At 32.9% G+C, this 21,865-nt stretch overlaps 1 long non-coding RNA gene across 1 annotated transcript; it reads right to left on the bottom strand.

The window, feature by feature from the left end:
- Nucleotides 1–20,497: 20,497 nt before the first annotated feature.
- On the bottom strand, nucleotides 20,498–21,492 carry LOC105804222 (uncharacterized). The gene is made up of 2 exons (XR_001136798.2): nucleotides 21,387–21,492; nucleotides 20,498–20,882 (listed from the first exon to the last, which is right to left on the bottom strand). It is a non-coding gene; the product is annotated as an uncharacterized LOC105804222 (long non-coding RNA).
- Between the last annotated feature and the right edge of the window lie 373 nt (nucleotides 21,493–21,865).

Genomic DNA, 21,865 nt, shown 5'->3' with positions numbered 1-21,865 from the left:
ATATGTATAAATTTGTTTTATTAAAATAAAAAATTAAAGTATTATAAAATTTTAATTAAGAAATGATATTTTGATAATTTTCTAATTAAGTTGTGAGGAGATAATATTTCTCACAAAGCAAAAACTTAGAAACATGGAAATAAAAGGCAATGACTATAAATATGGGAACAAAGGCAAGATAGAGAACTCTCAAATACAATAATCGGAGTTGTAAATAAAAATCTGCAGGATTTTGGATAAAAACTAATTTAATTAAAATAGCGGTTACCAATGTCGTGACGTTGTATGGATATGATAGCGTTGGGAAATGGAATTGTTTCATTTCCTTTCTAAGGAAGAAGGCAAAAGGTGGTTGGACTTTCCCATCTCCAATTTTGGACACTAAATTTATCCTACGTATTTAATTTAAGTTATCGAATCACACTCTTTTTTTTCTTTCTTTTAATTATATCGGAGATTAATTTAATAATAATAATACTAAATGCTTAAGAGATGACCCAACTTAAATCTCAACAAACTACATGTCTCGCAAATCAAGAAAGATGGTTAGATTTGCATAAAATCTATTAGTTCAATCATATGTACTTTTTCCATTCTCTTATTCTTAATACTGATTAATGCATACAAAGTTTAAAATATGTTAAGCACCTCATTGCCTTTATGCCTTAGTGTTAGATGGAAATGTGTTTAGTTCTAAGCTTTAAGCTTTAAAATTAATATTTTAACGAGAGCTCAAAGTTTAAACTAAAATCACCTTGATAGCATGTATTTTATATTGTATGTGCGGGAAGTAATATTTGATTCGATATGAAAAAATCGTTTTTTTTTAATTTCGAGTTAATCGAGTTAAGTTATTTGATTTTTTTCGAGTTAATTTGAATAAATAATTTGAGTTTCGAGTTTCAAGTTCGAGTTGAGTTGATTTTTACAATTTGAATAACTTGAACAATTCAAATAATTTGAATAATGATTGGTATAATTACCTCTTTGATCCTTGTCAATTTTGAGAACGAGCAAATTAATCACTCTCAACAAAAATTACAAAAAGAATTCAAAATATTTATAAAAATTCTAAAATTTATATATTTTTTAAAAATTCTAAAGAATATATAAAGAAAGTTAAAATTTAAAATTTTTCTAAAATAAATAATTTTGGAGAACTAAATTTAATTACTTATTCAAGTTTATTATACTAAGCTATCTTTTTTCCTTATTTTGCTTTGAATTTTTTTCAAATTTATGTGTTCTAATATGAAATTAGATATACTGCAACAATATTTTAATTTGACATGTTTAATTTTTTAATTTAATTCAAATAATTTTACTCGATTCGATTCAATTTGACTCGACTTGAATTTCATTTCACTTGATTCAATTCAAAAAAAATTCAAATCGAGTTAGGATGATAAAATAGGACTCATCATCTTGGATTAACACGAAATTTTTTCACTCAATTCGATTGAACACTCCCCTAATTATATTAATATAGGTAATTAAAGAATTGAGCTTGGCTTTAAAGTTGTCTAAGACACACGAAATCAAATAGGATCTTTATTTAATATGCTTGTAACATTTGATTGTTCTTTGAAGTCTCAATTCAATTAAATAGCTATAGAACTTTAAAGCGCAAAAGTTGAGTTCTAATAGCTAAAAGTATTAAATAGCTATAAAACTTTAAAGTAAGAGTCCTTATATGGTAATTAGACCATAAATAGTGATAGTGGATGTTCATGGCTTGGCATTTGTGTAAATTTTAATGTATTAAAGGTTAAATTAGTAAATGGGTAAATAAATGATAAATTAAATTAAATAAAAACAAATCATAATCTTTTACTTTCATCTTCAACCGAATATGAAAAGAAAATAGTAGCCATGTAAGCTTGAAGTTTTGGCAACCCTAAATACCTTGCATTGGTATGTATTTTTGTCTCGTTTTTAATGATTTCTATGTTTTCAGGATTGTTGTAACTTAATTTAGCTAGCTTGGGGACTAATTTGTTAAACTATTAGGGTTTTACCATTAATGAATATACATGATTTTTGATGTTTGATGATAGAAAATAGATAGTTGTTGTTAGATACACAACTTTTGTAAATAGATTTTTTATGAAATTGTCAAATAGGGATTAAATTGAAAAATAAAAATTTTACATGGTGAAATTATGAAATAAATGAAATATAAGGCTTGCTAGGGACCTATTTGATATTCGACCATAGTGGGTTGTGGTGGAATTTCATGAATTTTCATTTTTATGAGCTAGGGACTAAATTGCAAAGAAATTAAAAGTATAGGGGAAAAATACTAATTTTTCCAAAATATGATTTTGGGTTAAATTGAATGAAAAATATATTGAATTGAGTTAAATTTATCTTTATAGATCAAGACAGACCTCGTACGGCTTTAGATCAGGGCAAAGAGAAAGTCTCAGATTAATCGTCTTCGTATCTATGTATACCTGTCGAGGTAAGCTCGTGTAATTAAATTGTGTATATATGCTTTTGACTGAAATATACTTGTGTTGCGAAATGCTATACGTATATACCGGTTGCATATCCAACGACGTACGACTATTACCGAGCCCCGTTTGAACCTTAGGAATTCGTAGGATACGAATGACATGTCATTAGGATTTACATGATTCGGGTGCTGATCCTGAATTTCCTATCGATGGCTGAGGTCCGACATGTGTTGCGGATACTCCATAGCTCGTATGAGCAGTATCGTGTAGCTATGTTTCGACCCATAGCTCGTGTGAGCAAATCCATTTTCACAGCTCGTGTGAGTATACCGATTCATAGCTTGTATGAGCATACATGTACAGGATTTGATGAATTACAGTTATATGAGTTAGCACACTATGTGTGAGCTATCTCGGGTATCTAATAGTATTCTAAATGGTTCAACGGGTATTATTCTGATACGAAATGGTAAGGGTTCATTACGGACTATTACAGGGATACATATGAATTATATGGAAATGTTGTTACATGGTATATAGAAAATTGAATTGGATGATACATGTATATGAAACTTAATCAATTGTTGTGCTCATCCATGATTATTGGTTTGTATATATATTTACATGGCTAACATAGTTGGTGTATATATGCTTAGGCATTTGGCCAAATTATGTTGGGATATGTTATGTTTATCTTACCTATTTTGTGATTAAGTGGTAAGTTATGTTTTAAGTTATACGAACTTACTAAGCTTAAATGATTACTCTGTGTTATTTTCCGTGTTTTATAGTGAATCAGAAGCTCATTCGGGTTGGAAGCTTGCCGGAGCTATATCACACTATCCATCGGCTCTTTTGGTAATTTCAGTTGTTTAATTTTGGTTATAATGGAATGTATAGGTATTTTGGTTAATGTTGACAATGTGTTTTGGTTGTTGGAAATAACCATTTGACATGGTTTAAGTTTCAGCATCTTGTTGGTATAATGGCATAGTTTGGCATGTATATGAGTAGCCTTAATATGGTTGATGTTTGGCTTGTTTTGTTTGAATGTTGGAAGGTGGAATGAAAGCCTAAATATGCACATTGATTTGTGCATTGTGAAATGTTGTATATGTGGTGAATTGGTACCTTAATATGTATGATTTGTATGGTTAATTGATGCTAGTTAAAGAATGACATTTTAGTACTAAATAGATTGTGCTTTGATAAGGAAATTTGATGGTATGTATTGATGCAAATTGCTTAGAAGATTGTTGATTTATTTGGCCAAATTGTGTACATGTTTATATATATGTTAATGCTATCATTTGAGGTGCCTATGGGCATATTGGTTGTATGATATTATACCCTATGTATATGAATTAATTATGCATGATTTTGGTGCCTTGTTATTGCTTGTGCATATGTGCAATTTCGGTTGTAGGTACATGTTTAGTTGGGTGAGAAAACTAGCTTGTAAAATGACCTATTTTCGTCCACATAAGTAGAGTCACGGGCTTGTGTCTTAGTCGTGTGACACATGGCTAGGTGACATGGTCGTGTGTCCCCTGTAGCTTTCAAAAGGTTACAAGTCAGGCAGTTACATGGCCTAGCACATGGCCTGGCACACAGGTGTGTGGGGTTACTTCGAAGGGTACACGGCCTAGCACACGGGCGTATGGCTTGGCCGTGTGACCCAAGTTAGTGAGTTACACGGGCACGAACAGGGGTTGGGACAGGGCTATGTGTCCCTACTTCGAATTCTCACACAGCCTTGGCACACGACCGTGTGACCACTGTAGTGTTGAAAATTTTCAATGTTTTCTAAAAAATTCTCTGAGTTTTCGATTTAGTCCCGACTTGTTTCTAACGCATATTTAGAGCTGTATGTATGTTTTGACTTTGTTTTAACATGTTATTGATATGATATGAAATGTTTAAAAATATGTGTTTGTATGATTTGAAAACTTCGATAGTACTCTGTATCCCTGTTTCGGCAACGGATACGGGTTAGGGGTGTTACACTGCAACTTCCAAGATCAAGGGGAAATACATTGTGATTTTGAAGATGACTTTTGGCAAATAGTTGAAACTTCAAAATGTGTTATATGTGTCTGACATACACAAAAACCTTGTCTCTGGGACCCTCATATGTATGCATGGCTTTAGAATGGTATTTGAATATTAGAAGTTAGTTTTGTCAAAAGGGTCAACGTTTGTGGGAAGGGGATATGTATTAAATGATATGTGAAAATTCAATGCTATCTCTATAAAAGCTAATACTATGAATAAGAATGATGCTTGAGTCATTCGATTTATGGCAAGGTTGGTTCAGACATGTTAGTTCTGATACTTTACATAGATTAATTAATTTAGAGCACATTCTTTCATTTCACATTAATTATAATCATAAATGTGAAACGTGTGTTAAGGCAATCTGTTGAAAGAAATACTGAACCACTTGATCTAATACATAATGATATTTGTGACTTAAATTTTATTCAAACTAGAGGAGGGAATAAATATTTTATTACCTTCATTGATGATAGCAGAAAATATTGCTATGTATATTTGCTTAAAAGTAAAGATGAAGCTATAGAGAAATTTGTTCTCTATAAGTAGGAAGTTGAAACCCAACTTAACAAAAGAATTAAGAGGGTGAGAAGTGACCATGGTGGTGAATATGTTGAACCATTTAGTCCCGACTTGTTTCTAACTTATATTTAGGGTCTCGAGGGATCGTATAAGGGAGAATATGTATGTTTTGACTTGGTTTTAATATGTTTATTGATATGATATGAAATGTTTATAACTATGTGTTTGTATGATTTGAAAACTTTGGTAATGCTCTATAACCCTATTTTGGCAACGAATACGGGTTAGGGGTGTTACATTTATTAGTATCAGAGCTACGGTTTAGTCGATTCTCGGAATGAACGTGGCATGTACGAGTCTAGCTATACATGCCATTATATAACCTGTGATAGTGTGATATCTCCTGACTGTTTTAAAAAATATTTTCATATATCAATGACATCCAACTGAGTTGACTCGATAAAGTAGAGAGCAACGCTCAAGCCTCCTTTCACGGAGTAGCATCGAGCAATTCAAGGCCCGTATCTGAGGTCCGGGGAGGAGAGGCTAAGGAAGCCTTCTTCTAGATGATGAGTGATTGGTTCACCAAGTTCGTACGAATGAACCCGGTTACTCAACAACCTCCACCCTCTCCTGCTCCCCAACTGGTTCCCATTATTCCTCAATGTATGGAATCGTTAAGAGTTAGTAAGCCACCTGTTGATAAGATTCATAAGTACGGGGCTGAGGAATTCAGAGCTATTACTGAAGATGATCCTGAAAGAGTAGAATTTTGGTTAGAGAATACAATCATGGTTTTTTACGAACTATCTTGTTCACTGCTCGAGTGTAATAAATGCGCGGTATCGTTATTGAAATATTCAACTTACCAATGGTGGAACACATTGATTTCTGTAGTGCCGAGAGATTGGATAACCTGATAATTTTTCCAAATCGAGTTCCAGAAATACATTAGTCAGAGGTTTTTGGATTAGAAACATAAATAATTTCTCGAGCTTAAACAGGCCTGTATGACTGTGTTAGAGTATGAGCGGGAATTTGTTAGACTGAGCAAATATTCCCAAGAATGTATTCCAACTGAATTGCTATGTGCAAAAGATTTGAAGAAGGTTAAATGAAGACATAAAGTTGCTAGTTAGAATTCTTGAACTGAAAGAATTTATTATATTGGTTGACTGAGCACATAAGGCCGAAGAGCTGGGTAAAGAGAAAAGACATGCTGATTTTAAAACTAGAGACTCGAGAAAGAGATCGACTGGGAAGTCATATCAGTCGGTGTCAAAGAGATCAAAAGAACATTACAATCGTTCTACAGCTTCAGTGGGGTACTCTAGTAGAGACAAAGTTAACCGACGTTCAAGCCAAAACCTGAGGCTATATTTATATCGAGTGTGGGTAATGTCAAAGATGTTAGACCCGAATGCAAACACTGTAAAAGACCACATTATGGTGAGTGTCAACTGAAGAACAGAGCATGCTTCAGGTGTGGTTTATTCGACTACTATCTTAAAGATTGTCCAGAGAAATTCGAGAAAGAGAAAGCTCAGACTACGAGACCAAGCAACACAACTGCGAAAGGTAGACCACCTCGGAATCTCAGAAATGTGAGTGGTAGCCGTGCTGTAACAAAAGATTCTGCTGTGAGATTTGAGGCACGAGTACTAGCTAGGGCTTATGTTATTTGTGCACGAGAGGATGCTTCTGTGCCAGATGTTATTACCGGTATTTTCTCTATTTTTAATACTGATGTTACTTTTTTGATTAATCCAGGATCAACCCATTCTTATATATGCACGAGTTTTGTAACTAGTAAGAATTTACCTGTTGAGTCCACTGAATTAGTGGTTAAAGTATCGAACCCCCTAGGTCAGTATGTGCTAGTTGATAAAGTCTGCAAAAATTTTCCTTTGATGACTCGGGGTTACAGTTTTCTAGCTGATTTGGTGCTACTACCGTTTGATAAATTTGACATGATTTGGGTATGGATTGGCTAAATCTACATGACACTGTTGTGAACTGTAGACAAAAGCTTATTGCTTTGAAATGTCAGAACGGTGAGACGCTTTAGATTGAATCAGATAGTTTGAGTGGGTTACCTGTTGTTATATTAGTTATGTCAGCGTAGAAATATGTGAGAAAAGGTTGCAATGCTTACCTTGTATATGTACTGGATTCAAAAGTGTCCGAATTGAAGCTTGAATAGATGCCAGTGGTTTGTGAATACCTTGATGTGTTTCCAAAAGAGTTACCTGGATTATCACCGGTTAGAGAGGTTAAGTTTCCTATTGAACTTGTACAGGGGACATCATTGATATCTATAGCACCATACAGAAAGGCTCCTACTGAGTTGAAAGAGTTGAAAGCACAATTACAAGATTTGACAGATAGGGGTTTTGCCCGACCCAATTTTTCACCTAGGGGTGCACCAGTTCTGTTTGTTAAGAAAAAGGATGGATCGATGAGATTGTGTATTGATTACCATCAGCTCAACAAGGTTACAATCAAGAATAAATATCCACTGTCTTGAATTGACTATCTGTTCGATCAGTTGAATGGTGCCACAGTATTTTCGAAGATTGATCTTCGTTCTGGTTACTATTAACTACGAGTTAAAGATTTAGATGTACCAAAAACTATATTTAGATCCAGGTATAGACACTATGAATTTCTTGTGCTGCTGTTTGGTTTAACAAATACACCTGCATTATATATGAATTTGATGAACATAATCTTTAGACTGTATTTAGACAGATTTATCGTGGTTTTTATTGATAATATTCTGATTTATTCACGAGACGAGGCTGACCATGCTGAACATTTGAGAATTATGTTGCAAACCTTGCGTGATAAACAACTATTTACCAAATTTAGCAAATGTGAGTTTTGGCTCCGATAAGTCAGTTTTCTGAGACATATAGTATCAGCTGAAGGCATCAGAGTTGATCTGAGTAAAATTTCAGCAATTGTTGATTGAAACTGCAGAGAAATGTAGCCGAAGTTAGAAGTTTTTTAGGATTAGCTGGTTATTACCGAAGATCCATCAAAGGGTTCTCGATGATAACTACACCAATGACACGGTTATTACAAAAAGATATGAAATTTGAATGGTCCTAGAAGTGTCAGTAAAGTTTTAATCAATTGAAAGCACTGTAGACTGAGGCACCAATTCTGGTTCAGCCTGAATCGGGTAAAGAATTTGTGATATTCAACATTGCATCTTTAAATGGTTTAAGCTGTGTTTTAATGCAGGAAGACAACGTGATAGCTTATGCTACCAGACAGTTAAAGCCACATGAAAAGAATTATTCGATACATGACTTAGAGTTAGTAACTATTGTGTTTGCATTGAAAATTTGGCAACACCATTTGTTCGGCGAAAAATGTCATATATTTGCCGATTACAAGAGTTTGAAGTATCTAATGTCGCAAAAAGATTTGAATCTGAGACAGCGCAGATGGCTCGTACTGTTAAAAGATTATGAGTTGATTATTGATTATCATCCGGGAAAAGTGAATGTAGTTACTGACGCTTTGAGTAGAAAGTCTTAATTTGCTTTACGAATGATGAACACGTGACTGACATTATCTGATGATGGTTTAATCCTAGCTGAGTTGAAAGCTAAACCGATATTTTTACAGCAGATCTGTAAAGCTTAGAAATGTGATGACGGGTTGCTAACTAAACGGGCATAGTGTGAGTCGACTTTTGATTCAGAATTTCAGATGGGAACAAATAATTGTTTATTATTCAGAGGTAAAGTTTGTGTACTGAAAAGTCCAGAGCTCATTCAGAGAATCTTGTACGAAGCTTATAGTGGTAGCTTGTCTGTTTATCCGAGATGTAATAAGATGTACAATGATTTAAAACAGATGTACTAGTGAACGGGAAAGAAACGCTAGTTTTTTGACTTTGTGTCGAGATGTTTAGTATGTCAGCAAGTTAAAGCTGAACATCAGGTACCTTCTGGATTATTATAGCTAGTGATGATATCAGAGTGGAAATGGGATCGAGTTCTTATGGACTTCGTACCGGGTTTACCTCTATCTCTGAAAAAGAAAGATGTCATTTGGGTTATCATTGATTGTTTGACGAAGTCAGCACATTTTATTCCAGTATGTATAGATTTCTCTCTAGAGAGATTAGCTGAATTATACGTTTCTGAGATTTTCAAATTGCACGGGGTGCCAGTTTCCATCATCTCAGATAGAGATCCTTCGTTTACATCACGATTCTAGAAAAAGTTTTAAGAAGCTCTAGATACGCGGTTGCATTGTAGCACTGCATTTCATCCTCAGATCAATGGTCAGTCTGAGTGAGTAATTCAAATTCTTGAGGATATGCTTCGTTGCTGTGTATTAAAGTTTAAATGCAACTAGGAGAAATATTTACCGTTGGTTGAATTCACGTATAACAACAGTTTTCAGTCGAGCATATAAATGGCACCATATGAAGCTTTTTATGGTCAAAAATGCCGAACTCCGTTATACTAGACCGAGCTCTGTGAGAAAAAGATACACGGGGTTGATTTGATTCGTGAGATTGAAGAAAAAGTAAAAGTGATCTGAGATAGTTTGAAAGCAGCTTCAGATCGTTAGAAATCATAAGCGGATCTTAAACGTAAAGACATAGAGTTTCAAGTCAGCGATAGAGTATTCTTAAAAGTATCGCCCTAGAAGAAAGTTCTTCAGTTCGATCGCAAAGGAAAGCTAAGTCCACAATTTATCGGGCAGTACGAGATTATTGAAAGAATCAGACCTATTGTGTATCGATTAGCGTTACCGTCAGAATTAGAAAAGATTCATAATATTTTTCATGTGTCTATGTTACGATGGTACCGATCTGGCCGTTCACATGTTATCTCCCTGATGGATGTTGAGATTCAACCTGATATGTCGTACAATGAAGAGCAGACCCGAATTTTGGCTCGATAGGTTAAAGAATTAAGAAACAAAAACAAAGCTTTAGTAAAAGTTCTCTAGCAATGACATGAGATAGAGGAAGCCACCTGGGAACCCAAGGAAGCTATGAGAACGCAATATCCAAACCTCTTTTCTAGTAAAATTTTTGGGGATGAAAATCTCTTTAGGGAGGAGAGTTGTAACAACCCGTTTTTAGTGAAATCAGAATAGTGGTTTCGAGACCACAAATATAAAGTCAAAAAATTTATTTTATTATTATTTTATTTCCTACAACATGATAGTTATACTGTATAAAAATTTCGTTAAGAAATTTTACCATTTACATGCTTAATTCGATAAAAAAGACTAAATCGCGTAGAGCACAAAAGTTGAGTTCTAGTAGCTAAAAGTATTAAATAGTTATATAACTTTAAAGTAAGAGTCCTTATATGGTAATTAGACCATAAATAGTGATACTGGATGTTCATGGCTTGACATTTGTGTAAATTTTAATGTATTTAAAGGTTAAATTAGTAAATGGGTAAATAAATGATAAATAAAATAAAATAAAATAAAAATAAATCGTCATCTTTTACTTTCATCTTCAACCGAATATGAAAATAAAATAGTAGCCATGGAAGCTTGAAGTTTCGGCAACCCTAAATACCTTGCATTGGTATGTATTTTTGTCCCGTTTTTAATTATTTCTATATTTTCGGGAACGTGGTAGCATAATCTAGCTAGCTCGGGGAATAATTTGTGAAAATTTTAAACTATTAGGGTTTTACCATTAATGAATATACATGATTTTTTATGTTTGATGATAGAAAATAGATAGTTGTTAGATAAATAACTTTTGTAAAGAGATTTTTTTTATGAAATTGTCAAATAGGGATTAAATTGAAAAATAAAAATTTTACATGATGAAATTATGAAATAAATGAAATCTAAGGCTTGCTAGGGACCTATTTGATATTCGGCCATAGTGGGTTGTGGTGGAATTTCATGTATTTTCATTTTTATGAGCTAAGGACTAAGTTGAAAAGAAATTAAAAGTATAGGGGCAAAATGATAATTTTTCTAAAATATGATTTTGGGTTATATTTAATGAAAAATTTATTGGATTGAGTTAAATTTATCCATATAGATTAAGACAAACCTCGTATGGCTTTAGATCGGGGTAAAGAGAAAGTCTCAGATTAATTGCGTCTATATCTACGTATACTCGTTGAGGTAAGTTTGTGAAATTAAATTGTGTATATATGCTTTTGGCTGAAATATACTTGTATTGTGAATTGCTATACGTATTTACCAGTTTCATATCTAATGACGTACGACTATTACCGAGCCCCGTTTGAACCTTAGGAATTCGTAGGATACAAATGACATGTCCTTAGGGTTTACATGATTCGGGTGCTGGTCTTGAACGTCCTACCAATGGCTGAGGTTCGACATATTTTACGGATACTCCACAGCTTGTATGAGCAGCATCGTGTAGCTACGTTTTGACCTACATCTCATGTGAGTAGACCTATTTTCACAGCTCGTGTGAGCATACCGATTCACAGCTCATGTGAGCATACATGTACAAGATTTGACGAATTACAGTTATATGAGTTAGCACACTATGTGTGAGCTACCTCGGGTATGCAATAGTATTCTAAATGGTTCAACGGGCATTATTCTGATACGGAATGGTAAGGGTTCATTACGGGCTATTACAGGGATAGATATGAATTATATGGAAATGTTGTTACATGCTATATGGAAAATTGAATTGGATTATAATTGTTGTGCTCATCCACGATTATTGGTTTGTATATGTATTTACATGGCTAACATAGTTGGTGTATATGTGCTTAGGTATTTGGCCAAATTATGTTGGGATATGCTATGTTTATCTTACCTATTTTGTGATTAAGTGGTAAGTTATGTTTTAAGTTATACAAACTTACTAAGCTTAAATGCTTACTCTGTGTTATTTTCCGTGTTTTATAGTGAATCGAAAGCTCGTTCGGGTTGGAAGCTTGTCGGAGCTATATCACACTATCCATCGGCTCTTTGGTACTTTCAGTTGTTTAATTTTGGTTATAATGGCATGTATAGGTATTTTGGTTAATGTTGACAATGTGTTTTGGTTGTTGGAAATTACCATTTAACTTGGTTTAAGTTTTGGCATCTTGTTGGTATAATGGCATAGTTTGGCATGTATATGAGTAGCCTTAATATGGTTGATGTTTGGTTTGTTTTGTTTAAATGTTGGAAGGTGGAATGAAAGCCTAAATATGCATATTGTATTTGTGCCTTGTGAAATGTTGTATATGTGGTGAATTGGTACCTTAATATGTATGATTTGTATTGTTAATTGATGCCAGTTATGGAATGGCATTTTAGTACTAAATAGATTGTGCTTTGATAAGGAAATTTAATGGTATGTATTGATGCAAATTGCTTGGAAGATTGTTGATTTATTTGGCCAAATTGTGTACATGTTTATAGATGTTTTAATGCTATCATTTGAGGTGCCTATGGGCATATTGGTTGTATGGTATTATACCCTATGTATATGAATTTATTATGCATGATTTTGGTGCCTTGCTATGGCTTGTGCATATGTGCAATTTTGGTTGTAGGTACATGTTTAGTTGGGTGAGAAAAATGGCTTGTAAAATGGCCTATTTTCGTCCACACAGGTAGAGACACGAGCGTGTGTCTCAGCTCTGTGTGACACACGGCCTAGGACATGGCCTGGCACACGGGCGTGTGGGGTTACTTTGAAAGGTACACGGCCTGGCACACGTGCATGTGGCTTGGCTGTGTTACCCAAGTCAATGAGTTATATGGGCACGGACACGGGCTGGGACACGGTCATGTGTTCCTAGTTCGAACGCCCACACGGCTTGGGCATACGACCGTGTGACCCCTGTAGTGTTGAAAATTTTTAATGTTTTCTGAAAAATTCTCTGAGTTTTTGATTTAGTCTCGACTTGTTTCAAACACATATTTAGGGCCTTGAGGGCTTATATAAGGGACAATATGTATGTTTTGACTTGGTTTTAATATGTTTATTGAAATGATATGAAATGTATATAAATATGTTTTCGTATGATTTGAAAACTCTGGTAATGCTCCGTAAGCCTATTCTGGCGACAGATATTGGTTAGGGGTGTTATACTACAACTCCCAAGATCAAAGGGAAATGCACTGTGATTTTGAATATGACTTCTGGCAATGAGTTGAAACTTCAAAATGTGTTGTATATGCCTGACATACGCAAGAACCTTGTCTATGGGACCCTATGCATGGCTTTAGGATGGTATTTGAATACTAAAAGTTAGTTTTGTCAAAAGGGTGAACATTTGTTAGAAGGGGATATGTATTAAATGATATGTGAAAATTCAATGCTATCTCTATAAAAGCTAATACTATAATTAAGAATGGTGCTTCTTCTTTTGTTTATATGTTTGAGTCATTTGATTTATGGTAATGTAGGCTCAGACATGTTAATTCGATACTTTACATCGATTAATTAATTTAGAGCACATTCTTTCATTTCACATTAATTATAATCATAAATGTGAAACGTGTGTTGAGGTAAAACTAACAAAGTCTTCATTTCAATCTGCTGAAAGAAATACTAAACCACTTGATCTAATACATATTGATATTTGTGACTTAAATTTATTGAAACTAGAGGAGGGAATAAATATTTTATTACCTTAATTGATGATAGCACAAAATATTGCTATGTATATTTGCTTAAAAGCAATGATGAAGCTATAGAGAAATTTATTCTCAATAAGTAGGAAGTTGAAGTCTAACTCAATAAAAGAATTAAGAGGGTGAGAAGTGACAGTGGTGGTGAATATGTTGAACCTTTTGGCAAATTTTATGCACAACATGATATTATTCGTGAAGTGACACCACCATACTCCAATCCAATAGAGTAGCAGAGTGGAAAAATTGAACCCTAAAGGAAATGATGAATGCAATGCTAGGAAGTTCTGGGTTGTGACAGAACATGTGGAGGAAGCTATTTTATCAACAAAATACCTTTTAAATAAGGTGGCCAGCAAGAAAAAGAACAATACACCATATGAGTTTTGGAAGGGCATGAAACCTTCCTACAACTACTTGAAAATGTGGGGGTGTCTTGCAAAAGGTAATGGTTCCTTTACTGAAGCAAATGAAAATAGGTTCTAAAACGATGGATTCTAATTTCATTGTTTATGCACGCCACAACAATGCATATTGATTTCTTGTGTATGAATCAAAGAATCTTGAAATTTACAATAATACAATATTGGAATCTAAAAATGCCTCATTCTTTGAAAATATATTCCCTTGTAAGACCAGGGAAATTGGGTCAAGTTCAAGAGGTTGAAGTTAAGGTAGAGCCAAGAAGAAGTAAAAGGCCAATGATGGAAAAGTCCTTGGGTCAGATTTTCTAACATATATGCTAGAGACTGAACCTCAAACTTATAGTAAAGCTATACGCTCATTTGAAAGCACCTTTTTGAAATATGTTATTAAGAGTGAAATGGATTCCATCATGAAAAATCATACGTGGGAATTAGTGGATCTACCTCAGGGAATTAAACCACTAAATTCTAAATGGATTTTCAAATGACAAATGAAAGCAAATGGAACAATTGATAACTACAAGGCCAGATTGGTTATAAAAGGTTATAGATAAAATGAAGGCCTTGATTACTTTGATACATTTTCTCTTATATCAAGAATAACTTCTATATGGATGATATTTGCTTTTACTATTTTGCAGAATTTAGAAGTTCATCAAATGGGTGTTAAGACAACTTTTCCAAATAGAGATCTTGATGATGAGATTTACATAGAACAACCTGAGAGTCATATAGCTCTAGCGCAAGAAAGGAAAGTCTATAAATTGATGAAGTCTTTGTATGGACTTAAGCAAGTACCAAAGTAGTGGCATGAAAAGTTTGACAGTGTCATGATATCAAATGGATTTAAAATTAATGAGTGTAACAAATGTGTGTATGTCAAAACCACTGTTGACGGATATGAAATTCAATGTTTATATGTTGATGACATACTCATTGTTAGAAGTAACAATGAAATGGTAAAACATACCAAAAACTTGTTAAAGTCAAGATTTGACATGAAAGATGTGAGACTTGCTGACATGATTCTGGGTATCAAAATCAAAAGGTTATCTAAAGGATGATTTTGGTGTGGCCAGAACTCTGATAGATATAAGTTAACATCTGTCCAAAAAAAAAAAAGGTGAAAGTGTTGACCAAGTGGAATATGCAAGAGTCATAGGAAGTTCAATGTACCTTATGAGTTGCACTAGACCTGATATTACTTTCACTGTAAGTAGTTTAAGTAGATTCACAAGCAATTTAGGGGAGAATCACTAGAAAGTGATTGTGAGAGTACTGAGATATCTCAAATATACTCAGAACTACGGATTACATTATTCCAGAGATCCTACTGTGTCAGAAGGATTCTCCGATGCCAGTTGGATATTTGATATTCAAGACACCAAAGGCACAAGTGGTTATATTTTCACATTGGGAGGAAGAGCTATGTCATGAAAATCTTTAAGGTAAACGATTATAACCAGATCCACGACGGAATCTGAGTTTGTAGCTCTAGACAAATTTGAAGAAGAGACAGAATAGCTACGAAAATTTTTAGAGGATATTCCTGAATGACCAAAGCCTGTGCCCACAATATCCATATATTGTGATAACCAGGCAATAATTGGTAAAGCACATAACGTAATGTATAATGGTAAGTCGAGACACATACGTCGTCGACACAATACTATTAGACAATTGATCTCAACTGGAGGTATCTCTATTGGTTTTGTAAGATCAAAAGATAACACTGCAGATCCGCTAACCAAAGGGTTAAACCGAGATCAAGTTGATAAAACATCGAAAGTAATGGAATTAAAGCCCATGAATATTTAAGGCGCTATGTGAAGGAAAACCCAACCTAGTTGACTGGAGATCCCAATATATAGGTTCAATGGGACAACCTACTTGCATAGACCTTGTGAGGTCACTATAGGGGTTCTTATCCCAAGTCTATTCCTATGATAAAAACAATGATTAAAATGTGGAAAAGGTTAAGCAATGCTTTTAATGACCATTGTGTGTGGACAACATAAGTCACATATGTGAGAGTGAAGTGGGGCCGCTTTAGGGAAACTATTGGGGCATAATCCTCTAAGCTTTTGCAGAACCAGGAGGATGTTCACGGCCATATGAACATACCCATGAGAACCAAAATCTTGCTAGGGAGGTATTTGTGTGAGGTATATCATTGTTCACACAAACGACAGAACAGTTCAAGGACATCGTGTTTATTGGTCAGCTAGTAAAGTAAGTATACTTTCACAAGGAAAGGTTCAAGGGTTGATACCTACCTATCCTATGCAAATATTGAATGTAGAATCTATCACCTCTTTGAGCCTCGTTGATCCATCAATTTCATTCATGTGGGAGACAGTTGGAAAATAACGGATATTCTGAAACTTTGAGGCATATTATTTTATTGATAAAATTAAAGGTTTGAATAATAAATTATGAATTTATATTCTATATAATATGCTCAAAATTGTTTTGTGATGAATGATAAATTGATGCTCAAATTAAAAAATAGTTCTGTCTCTTGATGAACAGTTGTATTTTTTGAACAATTGTATCTCTTGGTGAACAGATTCATTGCTTTTGGTTTAATATTGCATCTTTCCATTCATTGTGCCTGTTCACTTATATTTATTAACTTTTCAACAAAACTCTTAATGAATTGGTCTAAATCTATTTATTAATTTCTCTCCTCTATATAAAGTCAAGTTAGGAGACGTCCAAAACACATCATCAAAAACCATCAATATAAAAAATTCCTTCTAAATTCATTCATCCTGGTGATAGAGAAAGGCAAGATTGTGTTTGATTTATCACTGTTGTTGTGCTACTACTGTGATCATTTGTTGTTGTATCTTGGGAGACAGATGTCCAACGTTACTCAAAGCATCGAGGAGAGGTCGAATCTATCTTAAGGAAACTGTTGATACAAGTCTCAACAAAATTCTTCTTCTAATTTTCTACTCTGTCTGATTACAGGTATTCTGTTGTGTTACTGCTACTACTATTGCATTGTATTGCATTATTATTGTTACTGACATAGTAATAATACATACGATATTATATTTTTCTTACAACTAATATAGAAAAAATGAGAGGGTTAAGATCTACTCTATTTTTTCATCCATGAATATCCAATACAATAATCATCACCATTCAAATGTGTAATACTCATGTAAGATCTATTTATTAAATGTGAAAATCAATTTGTGAATGATGATTAAACATGTATCAATGTAGCCGGTTCCACACCAGTTTTGGTTGCATTGGCCGGTACACACCGTTTCAGTAATAAACCAAAACGATCACTTCTCTTTCTACACTGGTGTAAATTTTAGTCCGTACCAGTTGCATTAGCTCGTTCCGGTCAATTCCGGTTGCACCAGCCAAAACATTACACACCGGTCGGTGCATGAATAATGTTAAAAAATAAATAATTTATTATTATTTACCAACTTTAAATTTTTTTTATTAATCAAATTGAAAATTTAAGCTCTAATAAAGTAAAGGAGAAATTTTAAAATTTAAAGTAGAAAATTAATAAATAATAAAAAAATAAAGAATTTATATAACAAATAAATTGTAGAAAGAAAAGGACAAAATTTCTAAATGCTTCACGAGCACAACTTTTGTATATGTTTTATTAAACTTTCATTTTATATATTTAGTATGAGATGATCTTATTATAGATTTTTAAAAATAATGATGTGGATAATTTTGTTGTTTAATGTATAGGATGCTTTTTTCTCTCTTATTTACTTTAGATATTTGTTAAATTATAAAATTTAATTTGTGAAATTTATTGATAAGTATTTTATATAATCAATTAGTATTTTTATATTTGAAATTATTTAATCTAATTCATTTGATATATTTAATATTTAATATTTTATATATTAAATATTTATCAAAAAATTGATAAATCTAAAATAATACACGAAACAAACTAATACTAATATGCATCAATTCCAACAGAAAAATGATGCACTTATTTAAAATTAAATATAAATGGATAGAAAAAAACAAATGGATTAGAAACATACCAAAGAATAAGAAAGAACAAGAATAGATGTCAAGGAAGGAATGCCTTGGGGACTTCCTTCTATATAGTAGCACGTATGTGATGGTATTGAGTAGAACCTGTGTAAAATTGTTTACATGAATAAGTTGAACCTAATCTTCCTGGTAAGGACAATTTTAGTGGGACCTGTTATTTAATAATGATGTTACTTGACGCAATTATCGGTTAAGATTTAATCAAATAATTAATTGTCTAATTTATGATGAAAATGAAATCAAGCGGGTCCATCAATTTCAGTTTATGATGAAGATGAATATGAAAATGAAAATAAGAAGGAACCCACTAATTTATGATGAAGATGAATATGAAAATGAAAATAAGAAGGAACCCCCAAACCACGGTCAAAACAAGACAAGACACGTTAACACTTGCTTTAAATGTTGTTGGTTGTACAAAAATCCATGCGGTCTCACCGACACAACAGTACTTATTCACGTTTTCTATAGCGACATTTTCTAGAAGTTGAAGCTGAAACGAAGTAAAAAGGATGTATATCGTTAACTGTCGGAGACTGCATGAATTTTTGTACAACCAACGAAGAGTGAAGTGCTTACCTGCGGTGTCTTCATCGTAGTTATCTTCCCATAAGATACAGGTAGTGACAAACCCTAAATCCTCATATGAATTTCAAACCGGTACGATGGAGAAGTTTGGAATTTCATTTTCAAATGCAGGCGAGTAGGTGAATTCTTTATGCTTAAAATAGAGTACTTATGGCAATTATTTGATATGTCTCATCCTATTTTGTTTGTCTCATATTGTATATTAAAATTATTATTTTACCTATGTTGCTTTTTTAAAAAACAATAAGTTCACTATATAATTATGTAATTATTAGACTTTTTTATTTTATTTTTTTACCTGAATTCATTTAAGTTAATTTTAAATTTATTAAAACAATTAAGTTATACAAGATGTAGAACAACACAATATTAGTGATTCATATTGCATAGGTGCAAAGATAAACTAGAATCGAAGTAGTTTATATCGTAGATGGTGCGAAAAGTTACTGGAATTGGAGAGGTACACACGGTAGATAGTATAAGAATTGTTAAAATGGAGGTTTAAAGGTGTTAAAATTATATTTTAGTACACTCTGCTTGATGTATCTCGTATTCAATAAGAGGAGAGTTTAGAGTGAGTCCTCTCATCTCATCATTGCTTTCTTGAAAGAATTCAATTTAGGTCCAGATTAGGATATAGCCTGAATATGATTATATTTGAATTCATGAGTCTAGAATTGAGAACATTAAAGAGAATGAATTTGTTGTGATAACTGTCTTTTTGGTGATATCGTAGCAATGTTCTCATGAAATATGTGAGGAACGTGTATTGAGTACTACTCATATGTACTCTAATATTAGGATATAACAATTGCTCCTTATAAAGTAAAATTCTCTTATATTATGGTGATGGGGCAATGGAGTGTAATTTTACTGGCGAAGGCAAAGATAACTATCATTTAGAATATCGATGGTAGAGTTCAATAACAACTTTTGTGTAATTTCAAAGAAATTGAAATGACACCTTTAATGGGTGCAGTTGCTTACTTTTGAATGGTGTCATTTAATTCGCCTACAATTACTTTGCTTTTGGACTTTTTTTTTTTTATCTTCTTCCTTTCTTGTTGTTTCACCATCCTATTTTGTCTTTTATAAGGGTCTTAAGGCTCTTTGAAGGGGAGTTTACTTTCGTTTTTTTTAATCAACTTTCTATACTCCAAATACTTTTGTTTTTCTAGCTTGTTTTTTCTATTTTTTTCAAGCCGATTGCCAAATCAAAATACAAAATGTCACATTAAATTGTTGGAACAATGTAAATTATCTCAATTTCAATAGTGTAACATATGACATTTTCATGTCGATATACATGCCTTAATGTCGTATTGTACAAATCAATTCATTTTCATACATTATGGACCCCAAATTTTGTATTACATAATTAGCATGTTTGACATGCTATTGCATTTGCGATAAATTAACCAATTCAAGTACAAATTTCTCCATACCTGTAACCTTATTAACTGATTTTGAACTCACGAGCCAATATGTGAATCATTATCTCAATATATGCTTAAGGGCCCCTAGGGCTTTGGAGCTAGTGTTAGTTCCCACAGACACCCAATGCTTTGGGGATACTAATTTAATTTATTGATGTATGCTCACGGACACTCAGTACTCCAGAATTAATGATACATTCTTACAGACACCTAATGCTCCGGAAAACTGGCAAATACAGCATTATACGCTTACAAACAACTAATGCTCTAAAACTAGTAATGCATTCTCACAACATCCAATGCTCTAGGGCTAGTAACACGTTTTCCCAGAGATATTTAGTGCTATGCGGAAACAACTCAATGAGTTACACTTCCATTTCCATTTCATATTACAAGCATACACTTTTACATATATCGTTTTTAACATTAATGTCATAATATCACGAGCATAATTATACAGTTCTTATCTATTAATTATCAATCATACTATCGTAACTCATATATAATTCTCACCACAATATTCGTACATACACACTATTTACCATTCAATTTCTCAATTAATAACTCAAGATATGTTCATCATTGGCACCAAATATTTGTAAGGTAATTTACTCAATGAATATGCATAATTAAGGGTAAGTTATATTAACACAAACCGGATTCGTACGTTATTCATTGTTTGTTCTTGTCTTTCCGTTGTCCCTCGAAGTTTTGACATTGTTTTCAACCTTATTGAATAAACGGGGTATATAAAATATATTAAATTCCCATTTATAAACATATAAGTATTCAATTTAAACCTATTTTACATGCTTTTCAATTTAGTCCCTTACAACCCTATTATCCAAAATATTCGATTTTACAGTCCGCCCTATCAAATCTAAATCTGACTTCATAATTATACTCCAGGAACTTGAAATTATCATCATATGCCATTAATTCTTATAGTTATCATCCCTTACAAATAAATCCTAATAATTTAACAATGACCTCAAAGATTAAATTTAATCAAGCTTTATTCCAACACCACCCACTTTAATTCCAACATGTATAACATATAATCTAAATTTAACAACTAATATTTCATGGCTTTCAAACTTAATTTCTATATAACTTCAACAATGGCTATTTGAGTCAATTTCAACAATTAAAAATTCTAACAAATGGGTAGGTAGTATCAAGTTTCCTAGTTTAGAATTCTATAAAAATTGTTTTGAAAAATACTTGTTTACCTTTGAATTTAATGGTCGGCTTTGGTGGAGTATTTGGTTTCTTCTTTCTTTTTTGATCGGTTGGGAGAGAAAGAATACATGAAGATGATGGTGAATTCCTCTCTCCCACTATTTAATATATATATATATATAAAATTAATCAAACTAATTAATTAATTAATATCAAATGGCCACTATTAATTATCATTATCGTTAGTGGAAACAAGTGGCTATGATCATGATTTGTCACCAATCAAGTTTTGTCCATAGTTTAATTGCATCTAGGTCCTTTGTTAAATTACACTTTAAGCTCCTACTCGAATCCAAATAAAATTTCATTTAGTTTTTAATTACTACACAATTTAGTCCCTGTACTATTTTCTTCAATAAACCAAATAAATTACCTTATAAATGTCATTACTAGTTTAGGTAATTAACCTATAAATATACTCAATTTAATACTTAGGACACCTCGATTTAAGAAAATTACCGAATAACTT

This window comes from Gossypium raimondii, chromosome 11, assembly GCF_025698545.1.
Source record: "Gossypium raimondii isolate GPD5lz chromosome 11, ASM2569854v1, whole genome shotgun sequence".
Lineage (NCBI taxonomy): Eukaryota > Viridiplantae > Streptophyta > Magnoliopsida > Malvales > Malvaceae > Gossypium > Gossypium raimondii.
The sequence above is the reverse complement of the archived record's forward strand: the minus strand, read 5'-3'. Positions and strand labels throughout refer to the sequence as shown.